Source organism: Pteronotus mesoamericanus, unplaced genomic scaffold, assembly GCF_021234165.1.
Source record: "Pteronotus mesoamericanus isolate MK-2021 breed Mesoamerican mustached bat unplaced genomic scaffold, CSHL_Meso_final contig_29, whole genome shotgun sequence".
Taxonomy (NCBI): domain Eukaryota; kingdom Metazoa; phylum Chordata; class Mammalia; order Chiroptera; family Mormoopidae; genus Pteronotus; species Pteronotus mesoamericanus.
Window position 1 is genome coordinate 5,522,252 of NW_026555123.1, and position 9,665 is coordinate 5,531,916.

Here is a 9,665-nt window from a genome sequence, read left to right on the forward strand (position 1 = left end):
GGGTGCTGGCCATAGAGCTAAGGTGGAAGGTAGTCCTCACCTCGTAGGGCTGTTTTGAGGTTAGAGTGGGTGAGGCTTTCATCAGAAGCATTGCTTTATTCCAAGAACTGGACGCAATTACTCCCCATCATTCCTTTGGGATCAGTCAGCAACTGCTGACCACGCACCCACTGTACACCCTGACCCTCCCACAGCCTCCCTGGGCTCAGGGAGGTGTCGGATCGGTGTCCCTGCCCTCAAGGGAAGGCGCCAGGGGCCGAGGGTGGGGGTGGCAGCCGCCCCTGGCTCCGGGGGCTCGGGCGGGACGACCGCGGAGAGCCTGCCGCCTCCCCGGCGGGCACGCGCCGAACCCCCATCGCCCCGGCAGGCGCTGCTTCCCGGCTGCTAAGCACCACCACCCCGCGCTCGCGCCCCGACTCTGTCTCAGGTGGGCCTGCCTCGGCGGGAGGACGGCAGCCCCTCCCCGAAGCTCAGGAGAGGGAGCCGCAGTGGCTGTGAGCCCAGGGGCGTGGCTGAGGGGAGGCCAGCCACCGTCCTGAAATCCAACACAAGGAGTCTGCCTGAAGCTCCTGCTAGGAACTTCACTTTCCTCGTAAAAGCACGGGTGTGGTTCGCGAAGCTCCTGCCTTGTCCTCCCATCTTCAAAGTGGAAGTGAGGCCTGAAGCTCCAGGAGCTGCTTTGGAGCCGTGAGGCAGCAAGCATGAGGGTAAAAAGCCAATAACCAGAAGAGGAGAACCTGGGGTGCAGAGAACAGCCGGAGCCTGGATTCCTGGCTATGCCGCAGAGCCCCAGCTACTGAACTCCTTACTAGGGGAGACGCGTGTGTGTCTTCATTGCTTAGCTCACTCTGCAGTGGGTCTACGTTATCTGCAGCTGAGCACATTCCTCTCTGCTGTTCCCTCCCTTTGAACAGCGCCCCTTTCTGAAGCGCTGTGCATACTGCAACCTGCCTCCCAGCCCGGCTGCCACCCTCGCCTCCAGCCCGGGGGCCCCTGTGGAGGCGAGCCTGGGGACCTCGGCGTGAGCCGGACCGAAGGTCTGACTCCCTCCAAGAGTATCACATTTTAACAAAGGATTCCTGTGACCAGAAAAACTTCCTAGGGACAAAGACATGCAATCATGACGGTGGATTGGAAGGTCGGGGAATCGATACGCTGCAGACGACCGGAAGCCTGAACTCCTGGCCCTTGAAGCATGAGAGTGGCCGCCTGGTCCCCCTGCGTGCGCCCCTCAGAGCTGGCTGCGCAGCGTGCGGTCCCCCCGCCATGCCGGCATGCCAGGGGGACCACCGCAAAGGCGGGCCTCGGGCCCCGCCCGGACCTGCTGGATCAGAACCCAGGCCGCCGCTGAGGTTGCCAAGCGACTTGTACGCGTGTCTGTTTCCCAAGCGCTGCCCCGGGAACACAATTTCCAGGCTAGAAAAAAGTCTGGTCTCCTGGTACCAGGGGCGCAGGGGGCGAGGCACATGCCGCCGTAGGGAAAACTCCCCACCACCTCTATCTGGTTGTAGGGGTTCTGCTGGAATAGCTTGGTGGGATAGAGAAACAGTTCTTTCAGGATCATTGGAAGGTGGAGACGAGAACCATCAACAACTCAACGCCTTTCAAGATTATATCTTATTTCTAAAAGAGACATAAGTTATGCAGGAAATGAGAGACAGAGATGGGAGGGTGGCGTGGTCTCGAAAGGGCCCCCTGGAACTGACGCGTCACGTTGCAGGCCCTCCATGAAGCCGCCTGATGTGTGCCCCCCCGACCCCGGGGGATTCAGAGCCTCGCTATCGGCGGTGCCTGCTTACCAGGCCAACAAAAGAGCTGGACTCAAGGGTGCCAAAAAAGTGATGCCCATGGACGAACAGCCACCGAACGGTCAGGGTAGCCCGCATGGCCTGGTCCAGAGAATTTCCTCCCCGTAAGAAGCTCTGAGGAAGCCCGAGCCATAACCAGAAGTTATCTTGCTGACCCACAAGGAGGCGCCCCATCTCCGCGCCCAGAATGCCCGAGGGTCCTCACAGCAGATCATTTTACCTCCTAGGCAAACGCGCACGGGAAGCAAAGCCAAAACGAGGAGGACGCTTTGTGTGCACGGACTCAGGATGCGGAGCGCAGACGGTGGGACCGAGGGCACCGGCGGCGGCGCCCCTCACCGCTGGGAGGGTCCTGGGGAGGGAGAAGCTGAGGCCGGGTGTCGAGCGCCCCTCCCTGAGCACGGTCAGCTGACACCCCACATGCTGCCCTGGTCAGGCGAGCTGTCACCCCGCTTCTGGTCGGGGGAGCGCTCGTCCCGCACGGAACGTGCGGAAGGCGGCGTCACGTCACTCACTTCCCAGCCCTCAGCAGCACCCCCAGGGCCGGCTTTAGTGGAGACGATGAGGCAGAGTCAGCTCTGCTCCCCGCCTTTGGCGGACAGCGGCGCAGCCCCAGTGTGAGCCTCTGGTCGGAAGCGGGGCTGGAGGGGCCCGCCCTCGGCCGCAGGGACACAGGCAGGCGCTGACGGCTGGAGCCTCTGGGGCGCTCCCTCCCCACACAGTGGGCTGTAAACTACTATAACTTCCGTGCACGGCAGCACGTGAACAAGGCGAAGCCCGTAGGGCGGGGCGCCCCAGCTGCGGGGTGGCCTCCCGCGGGCCGCCGCACCCGCAGAATTGCGGAACCCGAGACAGGTGGACAGAGCCGCTGATGCTGGCCCGGCAAGGCTACTCACACTCCCTTGGTGTCTCGGTCTGCTTGCGCTGCTACGGCAAAAGTACCATAAACTGGGTGGCTTCTCAGCCACAGAAATCCATTTCTCAGAGTCCTGGGGGCTGGGAAGCCCAGGCTCACGGGCAGGCTCAGCCCGGGGAGGGCCTGCCTCCTGCCCCACAGACGGCCGCCGCCGTGCCGTGCCTGCACGTGGGGCGGTTCGGAGAGCAGGGAGGCCCGGGGGTCTCTTAGAGAAGCACGAACCCCCCTCCCGAGGGCGCCACACTCCTGACTGCTTGCCTCCCAAAGGCCTTTGGTTTCGGCCTGTGAATGTGGGGGAGGCCCGCCCCTACCCCCTTATTTTACTTAATCACCTCCTTAGAGGCTCTTCCTCCAAACACGGTCATGCCCTGAGGTCCTGGGGGTGGGGCTCCCACATACTGATTTGGGGGGCTCAGTTCAGCCTACAACAGTTACCATTAACACTAATATTAATCTTGGCTGGCTCAGTCCTGGAGAGCGAGAGCGAGAGAGAGAGAGAGAGAGAGGATACAGCAGATGCTTTTTAAAAAAGAACCTTTTATTTTTCAATTGTAGTTGACATGCAATAGTATATTGGTTTCAGGGGCACAGCACAGTGATTAGCCATTCCTGTAACTTATGAAGGGCTCCCCGCAGTAGGTCTAGTGCCCCCGACACCAAGCCTGGTTATCACGGTGTTACTGACTAGACTCCCCGCGCTGTACCTGCACCCCCGTGACGGCTTCTGTAAGTGCGTTCGTACTTTTAATCCCTTCACTTGTTTTACTCATCTCTCCCTCGCTCCCATCTGGTGACCGTCGGCTTGTTCTCTGTATCTTTGCGTCTGTTTCCATTTTGTTCATTTATTTTGTCCTTTAAATTCACATACAGGTGAAATCATATGGTATTTGTCATTCTCTGTCTGACTTATTTCACTTAGCATAATACCCACAGATTTATCCATGTTGCCACAAATGGCAAGATTTCATTCTTGTTTATGGCTGAGTAATATTCCATTGAGTAACTGTACCACAACTTCTGTATCCACTCATCTAACAGTGGGCACTTAGGTTGCTTCCATAGCTTGACTATTGTAAATAATTTTGCATAGAACACCAGGGTGCATATATCTTCAAATCAGTGTTCTGGATTTTGTATTTCTTTAAGTACATACTTAGAAACAGAATAGTTGAATCATATGGTAGTTCTATTTTTAATGCTCTGAGTAAACTCCACACTGCTTCCCACAGCGGCTGCACCATCTGCATTCCCGCCCACAGCGCCCGAGGGCTCCCCTTTCCCCACAGCCTCGCCAGCGCTCGTATGTGCCATTCTGACCCGTGTTAGATGGTGTCTCACTGTGGTTTTAATTTGCATTTCTCTGACGATTAGTGGCATTGAGCATCTTTTCATATGTCTATTGATCATCTGTATGTTCTCTTTGGAGAAGCGTCTATTCAGGTCCTTTATCCATTCTTTAATTGGATTTTTTTTTTTTATGTTGAGCTGTATAAGTTCTTTTTTGGATATTAACCCCTTATCAAATAGATCATTTCCAAACATCCTCTCCCATTCAGTAGGTAGGTTTTTTTTTTTTTGTTTTATTGATGGTCTCCTTTGCAGTGCAAAAGCTTTTTAGTTTGATGTAATTTCATTTGTATATTTTTACTTTTGTTTTCTTTGCCCTAAGAGACATCTTAAAGAATACTTCCAAGGTCAATGTCAAAGAGTTTATTGCTTATGTTTTCTTCTGGCAGTCTTATGGTCTCTGGTCTTACATTTAAGTCTTTCATCGACTTTGAGTTTATTTCTGTATATGGTGTGAGAAAGTGGTCCAGCTGCTGCTGCTGCTGCTGCTGCTTCTTCTTTTTGCTTGTAGCTGTCAGGTTTCCCAAAACCATTTACTGAAAAGACCATCTTTACCCCAATATATATTCTTGTCTCCTTGGACAGATTTATGGCTTTAATTATACTAATAGCTTACAAGACTTTAAAAAAGAACAGTGCCTCTTTTTATAAACACAGTATTAGAACACAGCCACATTCATTTATTTAAATATTGTCCATGGCAGCTTTTCTGCAACATTGGCAGAATTGAGTAATTGTGACAGACACCATGAAGAAGACTTCAATACTGAAAATATTTCTCATTTGGCCTTTTACAGAAAAAGCTTGCAGACTCCTAAGCTGAAGATGACATTTCCAGCCTCCCTTGCAGCTATGTGAGATCATGTAACCAGCTGTAGTCTAGGGAGACATGAGTGAAAGTAATAGACAAGTAGGCCACTGCCATGCCTGGGCCTTAAAATATTGGCTGTATATTTGTCCATCCCTGTTCTATCTTTCTGTCACTTAGCAAATTTTTTCTGTGAAGTCCACATAGTAAATATTTTAGACGTTGTGGGCCACAGAGTTTCCACTGCAACTACTCAGCTCCACACTTGGGGCACAAAAGCAGCCACAGACAATACACAAACAAATAAGCATAGCTCTGTTCCAACAAGACTCTGTTTACAAAAGCAGGTGTTGGGCAGATTTGATCTGCAGGCTGCATGTTGCTGACCTTCACCCTGAGACAACTGAGTAATGCAGAGAGGGAGCTGAGTTCCTGAGTGACCACGTGGGAAAAAAACCACCAACCTGGACTATTGATCTCAAGACTATTGGTTTACAAGGAAACTAAACGCGTAAACAACCTGACTTATTTAAGCCACTGTATATTTGGGTCTTTGTTAAGCCAGTTAGCCTTATATAATGGTTCTTGAACTTGTGAATAGTAGCCAAAATAGGGAGATACATTTGAATGTTTGATCAACATCTTGTTTCTAACATTTGAAATGGAATGTTCCCTGAGTACTATTGTGAGCCAGTCTCTGTACAAAGTTTAGGGGATGAAAAGATTAAAAAAGACATATTTTCTCCCTTCATAATGTACAACCCACACGTTAGGGCTCACTAATGGGTTGTACTCAGTTGTGAAGTCATCACTAGCAGTTTATAACTTTATAAATAAAATTTTAAGGTTTGTGAATGATGTGTTGTGTGGTGGGGTCCTCAAGGCCTTGAGCCAGCCCCGCCCCCTGTCCAAGGCGCATGTGCACACCACTGGGGTTCACTGAGGTGCATGAGGCAAACCACTGAGTTAAGACGGGGCTCGGCAGAACAGCCCCCACCGCCCCCAGTGGTGGGTGTGGGGTGGCTGCGCTTGAGGCCAAGGACTCCCTCTGTGGGCCATTGTCTCTCCCTTGTTTTGTCACTTTGGGTGGTAAAGTGACTGTCCCTTTCTCTGTGTGCGGACATGAAAAATGGCTGAGGAGCACTAGGACAAAGTGTGAGGACTTCTGTCAGAAAAGAGGCCGTCACACTGAAGTGCTCCCGGTTGTTAACGCCTTGGTGTGAACTTTCCTGGGGAACTTTTTCTGCCAGTTCTCCATGGAAAGGAATAGCTGTCAAGCCCGTCTGGATGGGAGGCTATGGGAACGTGGGTTCCAGGCAGCCCTGCCCGGAGGAAAGAGCTGGTGGGAGGCCCGGAGCGGGTCCTGGAGTGGGCGCTGGGTGGCCTGGAGCCAGACAGCCGAGAGGCTAAGACAAGAGAAAGGCCCTCAGGGAGACTGGGAGGCTCCGAGGGGGCCCCGTGTCCCCAGGGAGGGTCGCAGCCTCAGGTCTCCACGCGGCCGTGGCCAGATCGCACACGCAGATGGGCTGTACTCCTGAGTCCACAGTGTGCGTGCGCACGAGGGGCACCTGGGCGTGTGGTCATCTACCTGGGAGACGGCTGGCGTGAGTTTCAAAAGGGTCGGTGAGTCATCCCAACTGGGGGCCCGTCTCGGAGGAGACAGTCCCTGACAGTGTCCCCTGAAGGAGCAAAACGTGGTCACCTCCCCCTCCCCGGCGTCCCGTCCTCTTCTTGGGCTCCGACCCCTTTCCCACGACCCCGACTGCCGGCCCCGGAGGTCTCGCTGGGAGCGCTGTCACCTCGTCCCCGCCCGCTTAGTGCTGGCCCCATCCTCACGCGACCCGCTTCTCCAAAGGGCCCCCCGAGGGGCCACTTCCTGGCAGGCACCTTCAATGACAAAAGGGGTCGGCCTCTGAGGACTGAGGCCAGACGGACAGCGGAGCCGGCGGGGTCCAGCGAGGGTTTGGGATGCTCAGCCAAGCCCCCGCCGCTGGCCGGGCCCTCCCCTGGCTCCCCGCCCCCCGCCTGTCCTCTGCTCGCCCAGCCAAGGCCTTTTCAGTTCCCAGCTCCGTCTTGGACTCGGGCCTGGTGAGGCCTGGAGAGAAGACCCTGACGCGCGAAGCCGGGCGCCTCTTCCAGCGCCACCCGGAGCGACCGGCCTGTCCTTGGCCCCCGCCCCGCGTTCCCAAGGCCCCGTTCTCACGTCTGAAGGGGGGCCCGTTGGACCCAAACACCAAGGGAGTATTTGCACATGGAATTATCTTCAAATGAGAATCTGAATCAAATGAAGGAGCCATGTTGACAGAAATGTCAGGGGAGATTTTGGGGCAGGGAGAAACCATGGAGGGAAAAACGGAAATAGACACTGTCCTTGTACAAAACTGGAAGTCTTCGGGGACAGTCAAAACTCACACTCCAAATGGCACAGTCCCTTCGGAATCAGGAAACCCCGATTTTTGTCTAAATTCACTCCTCATCCAAGTCCTTCTTCTGAATATTCTGGGCCAGCCCCAAACTCATGTGCCTTTTTTTTTTTTAACCAAATCGGTCATTATTTCTCAGCACGACGTCTCTGTGTGCACAAAGTACGTTGCTGGCCGTTGCTCACACCGACGTGCCGCGCCCACCCAGGCCCTGCCCCTCCCCTGGGATGAGCCTGGCCTGCCTGGGGGTTTGTTTTTCAGTCTAGGACCCCCCCGGGCGCACGAGGCGCCGGGCACCGGACGGACGGGCAGCACCACAGCTTCCCGCCCCAGCCCGGGAGGTAGGCGTCGGCCCTGCACCCAGCCGAGGATGATGGCAGATAAGAAAACGAGCCGAGGAGGTTGAAGCCACGTGGACAAGGACAGGCCACTGTCACTAAGTGGCAGAAACAGGGTTTTAACTCCGGCACGTCCGGCGGCAGAGCCGAGCCCTGGCCAGCGGCGCTGACACTGCAGCCGCCTCTGCTGCGTGAGCCTCCCGAGTTTGGCGCATTTGGCCGCCCGCGTGCGGGGCAGGCCGCTCTCTTGCTGCACCAGGTGTTCAGGTGCCAAGGGGGACGGTCTCCCACCCGCACCCTTAGGTGCTTCCCTCGGTCAGGAGGGTCCCACAGCCACCCTGGCAGTGACGGGGGGATGCGCGTGGCCACACCCCAGGGCCCCAGAGCCTCCCACAAAAGGCCAGCACATCTGTTTCCTTCTCAAGCCATGGGCTCAGAGCCGGGCCAGCCCTGCCTGCGGCCCCTGCGGCCCCCACGCCCTTCACGTGGTCAGCAGTGCGGGTCCAGGGCTCCCTGGCCTCCCGGCCCCTGGCCGCCTCACCGCTGACCCTCAGTTCACTCCCACGGGTTGCAATATCGCTGGGCCTCAGGCGGGGCTGAGGGGGGCTTGAGTCCCCTCCCTGACTGCAGATCCCTGGGGTCCGAGACCCCTTGGTACCCGCCTCTCTGAGAACCTCAGGCAGCGCTTCTCAGCAGCCTCTGCAAAGATCCACGCTTCGCCTGCCCCTGCTCCTGCAGGCGCCTCTCGGCTCTCGAGCGGGCCTTTGCTTCTGCCACGGAGCTCCCACGTTCGTTCTGGCCCCCGAGCAACACGGAGGCTGGACATCCGCGAGCCCCTCACGCTGCCACTGGCCCTCGGAGCCCCGTGACTGCTGTCACAGGCCAGGACCCTGGACCGGCCCCTCTGTGCTTTCGTCCTTCCTCCTCTGCTTAGCGCTGCTGGGAGCAAGGATGAGTGTTCCTGGCAAGGCGTCTGCACGCTTCAGACAAGAGATGTCAGGGGCAGATTCCTGGGGGGTTTGTTCTCAACCAGCCCGTAGCCTCTCTGCACTGACCTCGAATCGGAAAGGAGCTGAGCCGAATTTCCAGCTCTTCCGTCTTCACCCGTACCCCGGGGGACACCGGGAGTGCGGCCCAGAGATGGGGCGAGGCTGGGAGGGCTCAGAGCCTTTGAAAGGAGCTGATCAGCACCACAGTCGGGGGATTCCGCTCCCCTCTCTGCTCTCCTTTGATCTGGCCCCAGCTGGACGTGGGAGGCCCGGCTCCGGCTCCGGGCGCCCGGCCCAGCGCCGCTCCTGCTGGGCAGCGGGGCCTCGCGCGGGGGGGGCGGGGCGATCTCCCTGTGCCCCCTGCTTCCTCCCCACTCTCCCTGCAGCTGCCGGGGGTGGGTCCAGGCACCAAGGCCACAGGGCACGAGGGTGTTCTCTCCCCCTTGGGGCCCCGCGTTGGGTTCCGTCAGCCACCGTGAAGAAGCCCACACGACGGAAAGTGCCACTTCTTAGGGGCCTTCTGCGGCCAGGGCCTCCGCAGGCAGTGCCGCACGAGCCCCCACGGAAACACTGCGAGGGGGAGTCGTTCCATTTCCCCCCTGGGGCTGGCGCGATGGGCGAGGCACGCCCGGTGGGACGCCTTGCTGCTCGTGCTGGGTCGGCCGAACCCGAAGCCGCCGCCTCCCCGCCGCCTCGCTCCCGACGGCACCCCGCAGGAAGCCGGCCAGGGCAGAGTCGGCCTGCTCTGCGACTGGGTCATGCTTTTTCGCTACCAAAAATGTGAAAAAAAATACTAAAATGTCATTTCAGTGGGTGACACTGATTTTAAAACACAACTAAGCCCTTCTCTATGTCATTAACTCGCTCCTCTCTGAGTATGGTTTTACCCCACAGCCAAGTAAAACCGGAATTTCTCACTCGCTCTCGGGTTGCTGTGGCACTAGGACGCCGCCCAGCCTCTGCACCGCTGTCCCATCGCCGGCCGGCCAGGGCCTTCCTCTGTGGTGGCCGCAGGCACAGGCCTCAGAGCTGCGCG